We start from the raw sequence: 15,660 nt of genomic DNA on the forward strand, positions 1-15,660 counted from the left end.
TGGCAGCAAAGTTAGAACAGACCTCCTTATGTCACATATCTAATGACAGGGATGAATAATACAGCCTTTAAAGCCCTCACTCCAACCTTATTCTGGCCTGCGCATAAGCTTGTGCTCTGGGTGAGCAGTTAGCCTTTCAAGCCCCTCAATGAGATGAGATTGGCTCCCAAGAAGATTTGTAGGGGGGTTGGAGAGAATCGGATTAACCAAAATGCCTCAATTGGAGTATATGCTCTGGGCTGGTCTCAGTGTAATACCATTGATAAATGCTGTAAACCAAAACTTAAGCATCTGATTAGGTAATGGAGGAAAACACATCCTTTTAGCAACCATTATCTGTGCTGGAATAGCCTAAAACCTCACGTTAGGGTTGTACGAGTATCCAAACACAAACAGAATGAGTTTGAGTCATAAGCAATAAAGACTTTCCCAAATACCCAAGTCGCCACTGTAGAAATAAATAAAAAGGAACATAATATATCACGCCAGAAACCTTGGAGAGGTGGCATTTCAGCCTGTGTACCGTTTAGCTGTGCAGTCTGGCCTGGCAGAATAACTAAACTCCTATTCTCCTCTTCTCTGGTAGTCGTATCAAGCTTATTGTGATCCTGTAAATACCGCGTGCACTCAGTCAGGGTCAGGTACATCGGGAAGTAAGAAAGGCAATAGTATTGATTTGATTTACTCTGCCATCTGAGCCTGGTTATCCTTTGGGAGATATTAGGGTTTGTCTTTAGGGTGTAAAATGGAGATTAAAGTGGCTCAAGGGAAGATGCTAGGATGCATGCTGTTTCCCCTGCTGTGAACAGGGTGTAATCCTTCAGTTTCAGAGGAGTGAAAAGTTTGCAGAGTCCAGAAAGTTACGCATACATCCCTTCTGGGCTCCCTACAGAGCAGAGAGTGTGAGACAGCAGGGGATAACCATATGCTATCAAAGTGTTCTTCAAAGCTCCCGTCTTTTGTCCACTAAATTATACAGTATCATCACATATACCTGACAAATATAGAAGAAAAATAATCATGCAGCTCAACACACCAACAGAAAAAAAACAATACATTCCTTAGAAATATGTTTTAAGAAATCTGTTGCCTTTGAACTGTGAAGGGGGTATTTTTTTGAATTTATTTTCTAGAATGACTTTGTTTAAACTTTGTTGAAACAGTAGACAATTCCCAACAGTGTGGGTAAGGTCGTGATTTTGTATTTACATGCTTTTAAATTACTGCTGGTGGTGGACAATTACAAATGAATGAATCCTATCAGAAATAGCCCCTGCTCTGTTAGCAGAGGTTAATTTTTGCTAGCCAGTCATTTCAATTGTAATGTACTAAATGTCCACATTATTTCCCACATGGGCCTGGATGAGGGGTTTGATTATCCAAAGGTGGGCCTTGGTTAGCTCTGTTATTGTCAGAGGGGTCGTAAGCTGCAGTAACGGCTTCTAGGGTCTTATTGCTATGGCGATCAGCCCCTTGCCACTTGGCCTCTGTGACCCCAGTCAGAGATAAGCTTTATGGGAAAGCACATTAACATGCTCCTGCAGTCACCTCCCTACTTTATCAAAGGCAGTTCTGTGAAATCAAGTGTTTATGGACCCACGGCGAGGGTATAGTGCTGCTGATTGCCTATATTAGAGGTTGAGTGTAAATGAGCTGGAGGTGGACAAAGGACCTGCACTAGTGGGGGCAATTGAGGATGCGATACTGATGTTATTCGCACTAAATGAGCAATATCGTAAATGCCTGCAACACCCCATGAGCTGGATTATAAATACTGGTTGCAGTCTAAATATATCCATGTCTTCCAATCTTTCTACAAAACTGACACTACCGTAATATAAGGGACGTAAAATGTGCATATAGATATGATGTAGCATTGTATTTTGGAGTTATTTATTCTGTTAGCTCTGCCGTATACTGTAGGTGACATACATTTTGTTAACCATCTTCCTCTGTGTTACACTAACTACTGCTCCTGTTAAGTAAGTTGTCCAATGGACGTATTTTTTTGTTTGTTAGTTTTTTTTTTGTTTGTTTATTTCTGGCACCGTCATTTTCGTGCGGCTATGACTGACACTAGGAACAAAACAAAAAAAATTCTAAGTGTCAGTAGTGTGTGCCAGCTTACAGCCTTATCACCAGTGAAAGAGCCTTCAGTATGTCTGCAATGATGGATGGTGATAGCCCTGTGTCTTTGTACACATCAGGGGGCCCTACTGTTGTCACTGGACAGATAGAGGGAGCGAGAAAGAGAAAAAGATGTAGCCGCAGCTTAATGTCCTTCTCTGGTGCTGTGCATGCTCTTTCCTATTTGCTTTTCCCTTCACGGCACGGTTAACATCGTAAATTAACCTTTCCAAGCCCCCTTGTGCTCAGAGACTGGTGCGCAATATAGACAAAGGAAAAAAAATAGATCTATGTTATGCAATGCAGTAGCACTGGTCAGAGACGTAGCCTGTTAGAGAATTGAGCTATTCCTTTTTCAGTGATAAGGAATAAAACAACACACTTTGTTCAGTCAAGCAAACATTCTATTTTATGTGCATGTCCTGTGTACTCTGCAAATTGGTATGAGGCTGCGTTTTGTTCTCCATCTTAGAAATGTAAATGAAACACATGAAAAGAAAATGTATTGTAGATCCTTCTCTTCTTAGTACAAGTCTGTAAATAGGATGTAAATACCAAACAGCTATGCATGCTAATATACAAGCAATTTGTTCAGGTACTTTTGTAACCCCGACTTCTCATATGGCATGTAATGACAAAAAAAAAAATCAAACATGGAAAAACATAATAAATTGTGAACGCAAATATGGTTTGTAAACAACTTAAAAACTGAAAATATATGTCTTTGCTGTTAATGTTTTCTTACTGATAACTAATGCATTGGCCTGCCATTTACTACAGTGCTCTGCTCATGTTACTTGTTATCTTTTTTATGTTTCATAAGGTAGGGCTGAGGCAAAAAGGGCCATAAATCACTGATTTGTGGAATAGCAAGGTTGGAGAATAAGACGAGGGGAAGGATGGCAGTCTGACTATACTCTTTGTAGTTTTTTCATTGCCACTGCACGTTCACATGCATACACTTAATAATTAATTACAAATCCTTAGTGTCTAACACAGCCAATAAAATGCCATGGCGAAACCGTTGCTTAAAAACAGTAGAAAATGGCATTGGGTTATCTCACCAAAAAGACTTATCACCAGCTCTAAAGTGTGCCGTTATTTTAAAAGGGCATACATTTGTTTCTGATAAATAAATGCAAAACCATTAACAAACTATGAAGCTGGTACAAGAAGCAATTTTGACTCATTCCAAATTCTCCAAATCATGATTTGCACGTGAAGACATTTTGAAAACTTTGACCTTTTTTTCTTTTCATTTCTAATACTATGTCAAGTGACAATGTTGATTAACTATATGCCAAATTTGCCTCTGCCCTTGCAACTCCAATGTGGCATTTTATGAAGACGGTGATGGAGAAAGTAGGGAGAAATCTGTTTGGTTTCTAAGAGTGTTTATTTTCAACCATGTTAGAACCGTGTTAAACCCAAGGCGCTCATGGTAGATGGAAGTGTCTAATTTTTAACCTGTGCTAAAGATATTTTAAATTTAATAAATAATTATTGTAAGAAGAAATCGTGTTGTGTCGTGTTCTGAACTAACCTCTTAAGTTGTGTATGTTTTCCATGATTATATTTTACAGACATAAAGGATGCAAATCATGAAGACAAGAAAGACAGAGAAACGGAAGAGAATAAGAAGAGTTTGGTTATAAAAGGCCTTTAGGGGCATTTGTGTGTGGGTAAAGTCCTCTCCTCTAAATGTATATTTAAGTGATGGGTCTTTTCACTCATTATATCCATGATGAGATACAAAGAATCCAAAGTCTCAGAAACAACGACCTTTGAACCCTGGCTCTCAGTTGTGAAAGCTGGAGCAGGGAGTTTCAGTTTGACTTCACCTTGACTTTAGCCAAACGGACTGTCTCAACCACGAGAACATAACAACTCTCTGTAGATTACCTGCCAGACACCTATAGTGTTGTTTGGGATTTTTTTTTTTTAAGCATTTTCTGATAGAGATGGACCAATACTGATGACAGAATCAGGTATTGCCGCGGTACTGTGCTCATGTACTCGTACTTAAAATTGTAAAACTACTCAGATACAACTTTACGGAAATGTGACGTTAACATCTCATCAGTTTAGCTGGAAGGTTGAAGTGGACAAATGTCAGCAGATTGAAGAGATATTTTAGGATAAGTTATGATGATAAAAGTATTTTATTCTGACCAGTGAGGCAACTGAGTCTCCAGTTCACCTATCTGGATAAGGTAGGTAGCAGCTTCGATATTGTGTGCATTGTCTGTGGTTCATCCGTCCTACAAACGCAAGCCACCTGCCAATTGAAGTGAAGGGGTAGCCCTGAAATCAGCAGCAACTCTGGTTCAGGCTTACTTAAGGTGGGCTGTCCTTTAAGGTAGACCAGATATTCTCCTTTGAGTGTCATACAGCTCCTGTGAGTTTTGCTCAGCTTATTTCATTTCTAATAATTATTATAACTGACATATTAGTACTAGGTATCGTTAAGTACAGAAATGTAAGTACTGGTCTGAAAACCAGTGATATCGATGCATGCCCTATAATCTGGTTTATCAACAGGATTAATCCTTGCCGGCAACAAAAGGCATGGCTAATAGTTTTGTGAAGGTTATCACACTTACTCTTCAATTAATTAAAAGCCACTCGCAGTCACAGACAGCAAGGCAAGCCGTGGCCGTTTGTGTTTTGTATGTTTCAACAAATTGTTTACAAGAGGACACATTCAATTAGTTATTTCATTATCGCCCTAGGTGTAATCAATTGACAATGCCGATAACAAAACCCCATCAATTTGTGAGCCGACTCCAGCACATTTCTCTAAATGATTGAAGAGCACTTTTATTTCAGGCCATGAGTTCTTGTCTGCTCTGGCTTTTCAGCACAAACCCATATAATAACCCATATCATCATGTATACCATGAGAATCTTTTCAGTCTTCAGTGATTCAAAGTTGTTTTAGTTACTGGTCGTGACCCAGAAACTCCACTTGTAGACTCTGTCTTCTGTGGGGAGTGAGGCTCTGTCTCCCCCCCCCATTTCCCCTTGAATGATATATGGCAAAGAAAAAAGAAGCACCCACTCCCCCCTCCCGTTAGCGTAGATAAACAATGCGAGTGACAGTCTCTCATCACTCAGGAGGCGGAATCTCTGGCCCTGACCCGATAACATCAAGTGTGTGTGTCACCTGTCAAGTGGCTTCTGTCACACTTCAGTGGGAACTCAAAAACAAGACTGTGCATGTGTGTGTGTGTGTGTGTGCATGCGTGCGTATCTATGTGAAGTCGATTGGGGGATGGTGTTGTGGGTTTAAGAGTGCCTGTTGGCATGCAAGCGCAGGCCTCTCTAGGCATGAGTGGAGTCGAGAGTGGCAAAGGGAGGGGGGTGGGGGTGGAGCTATTGAAGGTATACCAGGAAACTGAAAAAAAAGGAGGGGGAGGCACAACGACTCAAATGAGAAGGACTTGTGCAGACACTGTGAAACTATCTCATTTTGTAGGCTCCGCTAGTCTCATTCTCATGTTCAGAACGGGCAGGGTGATCTGGGAACGCAATTATTTTCACCTATAAAAGGCAACATATGCCAAGATCATAAAAGTTCTTATTGGACAGTAATTTATTAAAGCAAGTCATAGAAATGGAGAGAGGTAGGGCACAAGCTATAATATGAGGGTGTCGTTCCGCTTCTCATTAAGGGCCTGAGTGTCAGTGAAATTCAATACCCCAGGTGCCGTACAGAGGAGGAACGGATGAGCTAAACAGAAGATGTTCTCTCTTTATAAGATTCTGGGGAAATGGGAACATTTACTGCAGACACATCATGTCGAAGTTCCATTCTTGATTCATTTTTTGTGTTTCACTGTAAACCTATATGTATTCAAGTGTATAATTAAGCTCATTTCAAAGCCACACACATCCTTGGTGTATTTACTTTTAGCGAAACACTCTCTCGGTCCATCATGCAGCTTTCCAAGTGGAGGTACTGTAGAGCTTTGAGACTCACAATGATCTACACCCTCCAAGCAACACAGCTGCTACTAGGCAAAACTGGCATCCTCTTAAATGGATGAGTGATCTGAAACAGTGTTTGTTCATATATTGCAAATGTTTAAATCATTGTTGAGCTCTGAATGAGCGATAATAAACCATCATTGTGATCCTCACAATACTGAATGATGTGGATTAGCCAATGGGGAGCAGATTGTATTGAGGAACTTATCAGCATCTTCTCATTATCTGATACACAAAGTGCAGGGGGAGATGATTACGTCTGTGGCACATTTTACCCAGAACAATGTGAGCTTGTGTGCCTCTGTTCATTTGTTGCTCAGAATGAACGAGGCGGATATGTGCTATTGTCTGAGGTTATTGTAATGGTAAAATACAGTTTTTGTTAATGTAAATGTTTGTAAATGACTCTTCTTTCAGACAAGAACGAGGTTTTTGTATCCTTTACCGAGATAAATACCGTCACAAATGAGGCTGGACAAAACAAAAGCACAAGAGAGAGAAACAGGCAATTGTGATAGAGGGAGGGGGGTTTTGTTCATGCCTATTGTGTAATGTCTGGTAGTGTGCTTGCATGTTTGTTGTCGTCTTTCACACTGACAACCTCATTCTGACAACAGTCAAACTCAACAGAAACAGAAACAGAAACACACACACTGTGTTACATGCCTGGAAATGAGTTGCATGGTGCAAAATTGTATTAAGGTTAGAGTTATATCTTTTCACAACCACTATAGTATTTCATACTAGATATTTCATAGATATTTTATATGATTATTATAAATCTTTTACCAATTCATGAACATCTTTTTTCCTCCACCCCTCCAGCCCTTCCCTCCCTCCCTTCCATTTGCAGCATTCAAGAGTGTTGAAGAAGCAGAAATAATAATCTAAAAAAGAGATCAGCATAAATGCTAAAATCAACTTTGTTGTTGTCATATCAGACACAAGTTTTACATGAATACAGCTGATTTTTGATCTACAAAAAATACTTTTGAGCCCATTGTAGCTTAAATCATGTGCCAATGCAGGAATTAATCTGAAATGCAACTTTGTACTAATACCTTGACCATTTCAGAAGAGTTTGTGCTATCATGAACCCTCCAATCAAGAAAAAGAAAATCACACAATAATGCCAAACTCTGAATGTGTATTGGCGAGATGTTAAAAGACGTTTCCTTTTGGTTACCTCTAACTCTACATTTTCCCATAACCTCTGTGTTCTGTTCAATCACATATTGATGTAAACTTGGTCAAGGTTGTACGGGCCAGCTGGTCGGCCTGTCGAACATGTCCAGATCATGTCTGGTGAACTGTCCAGAGAACACAGAAAGCTCTAATCTCTTGTTTGCAATGGAATCAATGTCATATTGATCACAGCCTAATTATATCATCATACTAGTATTAATATCAGATGGAATTGATTTGTAGAGACTCATTTGTTGTATTAAAGTAGTGCAGTTTCCTTGTGGAGGATCTCTCATTCTAAGGTAAACACACAGAGAGTCTGGTCATTGATCCCACTATTATATGCAAATTTTGAAAAGACCAAATGAAGGAGGCAATTTGAAGTCCAGCAATGAACTTCATTAGTCACAGGCATGCACACTTGCACATATACAGGACATGCACATGCATATATGGACACACACACACACACACACACACACACACACACACACACACACACACACACACACACACACACACACACACACACACACACACACACACACACAATGCACACATGCATACAGCCCCTTGGACATGTCTCATTAAATTCAGGTGAGCAGATTAATTAAAATGATATTTAAATCCCTCAGGACTGTAATCTACACTGCTGGTGTGTATGTCACACACACTCACACATACAGGTAGGGCAGCAAACATTACATAGAAATGGGTAGCAGGGGAAAGATGGGTAATTTTCAGGTAAGCAAAAGCATTTGTGTGACCTGTATGCACAAACAAAGGACATCTATGGAGCTACCTGAGTTCTGAACCCATCGCCACACTATTGTGAGAGACAAAGTGAGGAAATCAATTTCAGTTGAAGCTGAAATTAAAATGCTTCATTGTGAGGAGCTTTACAGTGCAAAGCCTTTTCTGTTTAGCTGATTTGACCTTGTGTGTCCCTCCTCAAACCCCCCCATCCACTCAGCCTGCTCATCCACAGCACTGACCTTAACTGCAGCTGTGATTGGTAGACCAGAGGTATATGCTTTGTTAGCCTTCTGTAAATTCTGTAATAACTTTACTGATTGCCTGACACTTTCGTATTTTGAATTACTCTGCTGATTCTACACTGAAGCTAAATCAGGAAGGGAAGAAGAGAAGGCTCACTATTTTTTACTGCTTTAATGACTAATGATTCCAAATAAGTAGTGAATCTGGAGATGTTATCGAACTAAGAGTAAAAAGAGATGCTGGCAGGTGAATCTTCATATTTTTGCATTAACCAAAACCTTTAAACCTACGTCATTGCATGGTGACACTTTCCTGAAAGATGAACAGGCCATCCGGGGAGGGACGCTGACGTCAACTCAGTAGAACCTGTATTGTAATTCTCATGGGATGTTTATATGAAATCAAGAGACTGTCATCACATACCAAATACAGAGTGTATAGGTGTTGTGTAGGAGGTGTGTTTCTGCATATGCTTGCCGACTTTCCTACCAATCAAATCAAGATAAGAAGGAAGCTGAAACTTGAGTCCTGGTTTGGTGCGTTTCATTTATCAAAAGGGAAATGATGACAGGAAATCACAGCTACACATCAAATGTGTTTCTATCTCTATCAAGTTCCTTTGTTTTTGCCATTTGTTTCAGTCACTGCATTCCTTCATAGCTCAGAAGAAGCTTTGGAGTGGACATTGAGAAAGAAAAAGATGAAATAAGAATTAAAAAAAGATACAGAAGCCGTCAACTGCCGTCCTGTGGGCCTTCTCCTGACCTTCACCTGTTGGAGAGGCAAATTGCATTAGAGAATGACATGTCATTCATCCCGGCCGTACTTGGAGGATCATTTAGCTAATTTAATGATTAATAAGTTTAACACCTCTTAATAATTTCATTTGGCCCCGGTGATTGAAATCCTGGCGAGCTGGGCTGAGCGCAGTGGGAGGCACATGAGGATGTCTGGGACTGAGACTGACTGTCTGTGAGCAGAAGACAGGGGAAGGGAAAGAGAGACAGAGAATCTCCCTGAGGACTACATATCAGTCTATTACCACCATGACCTTTTCCCTCCACTGGCTATGCCATTAGAGGGAGAATCTGAAAGTAAAGCCTTGATTAACACAGTTTCTCAACATGTTGAAAGAAAAAAATGGAAAAGAAAAAATATGTTCCTTCATTAGGAAAATGTTCTGCATTATTAATGTAACTGAAGCCAGGCTAAGTGGACCTTTGAGCATTACGGATTCTTGGTTTAACCAGAGGTGATCACTGTAGAGACTCACAATACTGTACAACATGATTCTACAACAGTGTGACAGAAGGATTTACTGGAAACCTTTGGAGAAATTAATCTGAAACATTTCAACCTTAAGTCCTGGTTAAGAAAAAGCAACAGAAAAAAGTCACATTTAGTCCAATTTGAAGATGACTGAGTTATGACCGTTTAAACCATTTAATGATCATATACAACTAAATAAAAATACATACAAAAAAAGCTTTAAATCTTTTTGGGGACAATTACAAAATAGATGTGCACAGATCACTGAACACTATAGCTAGATGTGCGTGTTCATTTTTCTAGCACATTCTTTTCTGTGGTTGACGCACTGCGGAAGTACTGTGTAACAGCATTGGCATGTCAGTTCTCACGATCTAGCAGCTCTCATACAGAGAAGGTAATAGTGCTCTCCACTGAAACTCATGACAATGTTCCAGGGCTGAATGCTAGCAGCATGAGCCAGAGTTGTGGTAAGATTCCAGTCAGACCTGATCGCAGCGCATTGACAGATACCTTGTAGGTGGGATGACTTCAGCCAAATGCACGCACAACCATGCCTTCACTTTACACATACACATACACACATATAAGCAATCCAGCTCAACGTATGCATAGCTCTTGCTCCTGTTGCAGTTTCACCTCAAAGTCAGCTCTCCACATTTCTCAGTTCTCACAGTTTCGGCAGCAGAGCATTGGTCACAGGCTGAAACCAAACGATATCACTGCTGGAGCCTGAATGCCTGAGGGTAGCAGCCACTCAATATACTTGTTAGATCTTAGAAACCCTGCTTCCTGACGGAGTAGCTATTAAAAGGCACCTTGCTCTCTTGTTTTTCAGATCGGATCACAAGAAAACACTCACAGGATGCTTTGATGTGCAACAGGGGAAAGAATCATGTTCACCACAGCATTAAATTCAGATTGGATTTAAAAAGGATTTTGCCCATTCTCACCTTGGGGTCTACGTGTCCTGATAAGCCCATTTGCAGTGGTCTATGTCAACTACCTAAACAGCCTCCTTCTGCCCATCAAATAAAACAGTGACCTTGTCCCGATCTGCTTAGGACCGCGCTCTCCACCCCATTCCCATCTTTCTCCTCATGAACCTTGTCCCATGCCACACAAGGTCATGACAGATACTCCCACATTGCTTTCCATGTCCTCAGAGAAGCAACCTCTGTGGTGTTTGTGTGAATGCAGTGCTAAAAGACCTCCAGACAACCTTGGAGGGCCTGTTCCAATCTATAGAGCCAGCAGGTGATGCTTATCTCTAGTACAGCAGGAAGGGGTCCGCTCTAATTGTGTGAAGCCACGTATTGTCATGGAGGACAAAGAGAGTCTATTAAATTCATAATATAAGGTCCAGCTGAAGCAAACCAAAGACTGTGACATGTGAAAGCCAAGCCAGCTGCAATCAGCTGTCTGAGAGTGTGTGTACCTTAGACACATAAATTAATGTAACTTAAAAAGTGTCTTTAGATGTCTCCACTTACACCAAAATTGTTTTCTTATATGGTCAAGAAGGAAGCACTGAGAAAACCATCTCTCTCTTAAAAAGACTCACAAATTGAGCTACGCCCCTACAAAGCACCAACAGTGCAAACCTTGGACCATCTCTCTTTTTTTTTCTTTCTTGTAAAAAAACATTTGAAACATCCCACAAAATTCCTGGCCTGAAAAATTAGTCTTGTCTTCAAAACAAACTGGTGTGTCTAAAACATGCAGAGGTCTGTGGAGGGACACGCAGAGAGGAAATGGCTATGATCTCTCTGATGTTTTGGTTGGACGCCGACACACATCGTGTGTGTGCTTAAAAGCATCTGTGAAACTCAAACCATTTCAAAAACTACTTAGGAAAATAAACGCAGCTCCCATTCCAAATAAATGTCTGTTTGAAATGAAATGTTGGACCAATATTTGGGCTTTGGTTATAACCTAGAGAAAGAATGGAAAACATTTTTTTTAAATGGACTTTTCGGAGAAGTGGGAGCTCGGGGGATTCTCACTTTGAGGGTGGTGTAGATCAAAGGTTGTGCACTGCCTGTTTGTTAGGGCAGGCAACCAATGGCCACATAAGTCTGGCAACAGCACCCTTTTTCAACAGGGTGCACCTGGAGAACACTGAGGCCAGTGTTTTGGCTAGAAAGGTCTGCAGCTTTGCTTTCAGCACCTTCGCTCCCCCTTTTCTGAGACTGAAGCAAAGGCTAAAAAACATCAGTGCCAAGTCACTAAACTGAAAACAACATGCATAGACCTAAAGACATGAAATGAAATACAGAATGCAAATGTGTGCAATGACAGACACTGCACATATACACTGCCTGTGTGTGTTTTTATTTTTGTACCTGTGCAGTGTCTATCGTTGCACACATTTGCATTCTGTATTTCATTTCATGTCTTTAGGTCTATGCATGTTGTTTGCAGTTTAGTGACTTGGCACTGATGTTTTTTAGCCTTCACACACACACACACACACACACACACACACACACACACACACAAACACACACATATACTCCTTCTGATTTGTGTTAATTGCCATTTAGTTGCGGTAATCATTGCTCCTTTTCAACGGGGTCCTGTTGAAGTGAGGCCGAGGGGGTTAATCAGTATTTCATTTAGCAATTATTATTCTATCAGCAGCTTTTCCTCTTCTGATTGGTGTTCATTGGCGATGTATTCAAGCTGGTGTAGCTACCCTGGGTGTTTTCAGTTACTCATTTCTGTTTTAATTGCCTGCTTCCACCTGTAGAGAAAGGAGTGGAGAGGTTTTCCCCTCTCACTGACGAACACAGTAGGCTTTGAGATGTCAGCCGCTCTCTTTAACGGGCCAATGACAGTTTCCTCCTGTCACAACTCTGACTTCCTGTACAAACATAACCTCATTAAAACTGCCACCCTGGTCTGTGGGCGGGCCTCCTGGTCCTCCCCTCCAATTAAGAGCCGTAAGGGCTGTCGCACTGACAACTCCCACTTTGAGTTAAAATCTGTACGCTCTGGGGGCCAACGCCATGTGTCAAAACATAATTATGATCTCACCCATACCTCTGTCCAAAAGAGAAGAGGGGAGTGTGAGGGAGAAAGAGTAAGAGAGTGTGAATGAGAGAGAGGAGGTGGAGAGAGAAAGAGCGGGTTTGGGGTCGGCGAATGAAGGCAGTGGAGGGAATAATGAACTGGGAGGGATAATGAGAATATTTGACCATAGTAGGTTTTATCACCCCTCCCCCACGCGCCTGCGTCTTCAAAATAAAGTGATAATATTTATTCTTTGTACATCTGGACCGGGCAAGGGCATGTTCATCACCTCTCTGTTGACACTGGTTCCTCCCAGCAGCGAGGGTTAAGTTCAAAGGTTGAGCAGTCACAGCCTGCTCGTGTAAAGGATTTCTGGGTATGACAGAGTGTGATACCAATTATTCACCCCGTTATCCTTTTACACTCACATGCGCAGCAACAGACATGCATCCATGTGCCTGCTATGCAATCAATCCACTCCCTCTAAACTCTTATCCCAGCGTGATTTGCGAGACATGTTTTGCATGCCTCCAGCTGATACGAGTTACCCCCGTTTTATCCCGGAGGACAGGAGGCAAAGATGAGAAGGGTGAAGAGAGGGGAGGATGCAAGAGGGAGGTCACAGAAGAATGTGACACCAAGGGCCACCCCCTGTCTGCAGCGCACAGCGTCACAGCAAGGCCTCAGTGACCCAGTAACAGGACACTGCAGGGGCCAACACACTGCAAGCTGTGCCCACTGTCACATCTGCCAGTCAGCCAGGTTTGATAACCGACAAATGATGTTACTCATGTGCCCCACCATGTGAACCACACACTGATAAAGACTCTGTAATTAAACTTCCATTTCTGGAAAATAAACAATGCAATTATTGTGAGTTGTACTCTGTTGTGTGCCGAGATCCTTTTTGGCTCCGAGCATGCAAGAAGATTTCCTCTCTTTCATGGCATTTTTGAACAACCCCTCCCCCCCGTTTGTCCTTTTACTCACTTGTCCTGCATGATGGGGGCGAGATGGGGTTGCAGACAGAAACAGACAGGTGTTCAGGTGTGTGATGTTTGACATGCTCACACAGCATGCGTTCATCACAGGGAGGAGACATGTTTGACAGCAGCGACTCCCTGACCATGATTACATTATCTCTTGTTGTGCTGCTGAAGGTCAGGGGATAGCCCCAGCTAGCGAGCAAAAACCAAACACTTATGAGACAGTGTAACCAAAACACTGAGATACAAATCATCATCAATAAAGTGCTCTGAGTTTTGATTTACCCTATATTACATGACTATCTTGTTTAGAATGTTACATGTGGTGTTTTCGGACAGTACTTTTAAGAATGATTAATATGTGTATATATATTGCATTTACAAATAATTTGGTCTGCTAACAAACAATGTACTGTAGGAGTAGTGATACGCTGTAGAGGGTGGGTGGTACTGCTGTTAAATGCTAACTGTAACGCACATTCTAGAAAGAAAATTGACACAGTGTGGTTTGAGTCTTTTAGGATCATCAAATTTAGTCAGCTTTTATCTTTTCAAGACTAAAATGCATTTCACTGTAATAACATGCATCACGGCTAACATGACAGTTGGAGTGAATGCCTACTATGTTCATATGTCCTGATGCAATCAAGTACTGCATTCCAACATGCTCTTTAGGGCCACTGATGACAGGATACATCCAGTTAAGAGTATCTACACACTGGGAAACAATAAAGGCATAGGTATCCTAAAATCTGAACCCTCAATTAGAACAAAGGAGTGAATTAGGAAAAGAGTCACACAAAATCTAATATGCAAAAATCTGAAAGTGACCTTGTGAGGATCCTCGCAGAGATGGATTCTGGTCCCAGCACGGTCTAAGCAAGCAAAGGCTGCTGAGATGAGACAAACAATGCTTACATTTTATCAAACTGGCACATGAATGAAATACAAAGAGTAAAACATGTGATTTGTCATGGGGCAAACACGTCCAGGGTGGACAATGCAAAGAACAGATCATTTAAGGTGAGCTGCAAAGATAAAAAAAATAACCCAAGTGTTCCACTTCATAGTGAAATGCCATTCAGAGGTAAATTGCATAATAAAGTAGCTCCTCCATCTCCTTGGAATTAACACAGTCTAACTTGGCTGGAAACAGAAAACTACTCAGATTAAATATGAATATTTGTCTCTGATCCATGAATTATACAAAGCTTGGCGTGATGAAACAATTATCTACTCATTTTGGTTTTCCTTGTGTGCTCTTCCTTTTTTGTTGAACATCAACAAACCGAGCGGAGCAAAACAATAAACATTAGCTGAATAGAGATGTCAGTTACAGTGGCTACAGAGCCATTATGTGGCATTCCCCCTGGGGTGGGCAGTGTGACTGGGGTGGGGGGAGGGGGCACTGGGATAAATGGGCCCAGTGTTTGTAATGGAGAGGAGTGTGGCTGCTGGCCAGGGATTTGAGTTAGCAGGCCTTGTCCTGGAGAGGAACACTTCACACTCTGCCAACTGGGGCTGCCCGTGCAGGGAATGGCATGGGGAGACCTCTCTTTTCTCCTATCTCCTTATCCTTGTGTGTGTGTGTGTGTGTGTGTGTGTGTGTGTGTGTGTGTGTGTGTGTGTGTGTGTGTGTGTGTGTGTGTGTGTGTGTGTGTGTGTGTGTGTGTGTGTGTGTTCATTGCGGTGCTAGAGTGTGTGCATGTGCGCTCGCGTGTTTAAGGGAGATTGATTAAGGAGTCTTCTGAAGCACGCTACCCGGTCCTCCTCCTCTATGTAGGCTGACAAAGAAAAGCACTGCTCTGGCCTGTTCACAGCATTTCCAGCTTGAGCTGCGGGGTAGCCATAGTGAACTCGTGTTGAAATGCCACATGGTGGGAGCTGCTATATCTCTGTTGAGAAGGTCTTCATTGGGCTTTAAACAATCGATTTAACCATTTGTTTTTCAGAAAGCAGATATCACCTTTACACACACACGCACGCATGCAAACAACACAGAAACACAAACACACACACACACTAATTGCTGTAAGTGAGTGAGCGCTTGGAGCGGGTGGACAGGTCTGGCTGAGTGGACGGTTTCACG

This window comes from Anoplopoma fimbria, chromosome 2, assembly GCF_027596085.1.
Source record: "Anoplopoma fimbria isolate UVic2021 breed Golden Eagle Sablefish chromosome 2, Afim_UVic_2022, whole genome shotgun sequence".
In the NCBI taxonomy this organism is placed as follows: Eukaryota; Metazoa; Chordata; class Actinopteri; order Perciformes; family Anoplopomatidae; genus Anoplopoma; species Anoplopoma fimbria.